The sequence below is a fragment of the Sinocyclocheilus anshuiensis genome, unplaced genomic scaffold (genome assembly GCF_001515605.1).
Source record: "Sinocyclocheilus anshuiensis isolate Anshui unplaced genomic scaffold, SAMN03320099.WGS_v1.1 scaffold914, whole genome shotgun sequence".
Lineage (NCBI taxonomy): Eukaryota > Metazoa > Chordata > Actinopteri > Cypriniformes > Cyprinidae > Sinocyclocheilus > Sinocyclocheilus anshuiensis.
The window spans coordinates 1,500,900-1,502,685 of NW_015539870.1; positions in this window are offsets into that span (position 1 = coordinate 1,500,900).

The window sequence follows — 1,786 nt, forward strand, 5'->3', positions numbered from 1 at the left end:
CGCCCGGGGAGCAGTTGGGGGTTCGGTGCCTTGCTCAAGGGTCTCACCTCAGTCGTGGTATCGAGGGTGGCACTATTTAGTATACCTTATTAGATATCTGACTTATTGACAATAAAAATTTGTAATTTTACTTTTTTTTCTTTATTGTTTTTGTATTATTTTTTATTTCATATATATATATATATATATATATATATATATATATATATGATAACCATTTCTAATGAATCACTTTAAAAGGAAAAATTTAAATACATAGACTCACCCTCATCAAAAAAATCTATGTGCCATCTTTGGGTACATGCCAACTGAAAATAAGGGGTCTACTAAGCGCCCCTCTGACATATGATGAACTCTTCGAAACACTGGTTCACCCATTTGAATGCATCCGACCTGAGCTGAAGCTATAATGAGGAGGGAATGTGAAGGCCTAATCCACAATTGGAGAGGAGAGAGTGTGGGGTGGATTTACAGTGCTGGAGAGCACACAGAGCGCCTTGTAATTAGGAAGAGAATTTGTCATGCTCTTCGGCAAGGCACACGGATGAGAGCCGCTGAATAGCAATCTCCCCAATGTTTACCCTGAGAGGGGTGGCCGGTGCTGTCGCACGGCGCTGTAGCCACACCAAGATTAATATTTGATGCAGAGTGAGGGAATGTGTGCTTGGCTCCTGTTTATTTAGGATATTGTGAAAATATGGGGAAATTTGCAATTTTATTGGCTTTTGCACACTTCACTGTGGGTGGGGGGAAGGAGGAGGGGCTATGGAGTGGGTAGGTGACCTCTGACCTCTGTACAGATCCTCAGTAGGGCATGAGACATAAGGGTAGACTGATATTTGGCTAAGCTCAACTACAATCACACTGCATATCCCAAAGTACTCTAACAGCAGGACTGTCTAAGAATTTAAGCACAGAGATTCTCTGACACAGACTAACAAGCTTACATTCACACTGTATGTGTGCAGTCAGCTGCTGTAAGTAAATCAGGCCAACTAGATGAGCCCCAGAGACAGATCTCCAGTGAAGACCTTGTCTCCTAGACAGCCACCAGGACAAGACCACAGGAACCAGAAGAGTCTTCTGCACAACGTGACTTTGCTGCAGCATGGAACTGAACTGCTGGTTTCGTCTGGCCAGTGAAGAACTGGCCCCCCGACTGAGCATGGTTTCTCCTAAGGTTTTTTCTCCATTCTGTCACCGATGGAGTTTTGGTTCCTTGCCGCTGTCGCCTCTGGCTTGCTCAATTGGGAACACTTAATTTCCAGCGATATCGTCGTCTTGATTGCACTGATACTATTTAAACTGAACTGAGCTGGATGATGACATCACTGAATTCAATGGTGAACTGCCTTTAACTGAAAATTGAGTGTTTACTATTGTCATTTTGCATTATTGACACACTATTTTCCTAATTAATGCTGTACAGTTGCTTTGACACAATCTGTATTGTTAAAAGCGCTATATAAATAAAGGTGACTTAAATGGCTGTTACTTTCAGTGAAATAAGCTATAGGGAGAAAAAAAAAGTATGATTAACTTCTATGCAGAGATTGTGTATATTATATACCTGTGAATATAACATCATACTCATAAAAAACAGTAAATTGTGATTAATGACAAATGATAGCAAATAATATAATGTAATCTTAATATTATTAATATTTCAGTTTTATATATACAGGTGCATCTCAATAAATTAGAATGTCGTGGAAAAGTTCATTTATTTCAGTAATTCAACTCAAATTGTGAAACTCGTGTATTAAATAAATTCAATGCACACAGA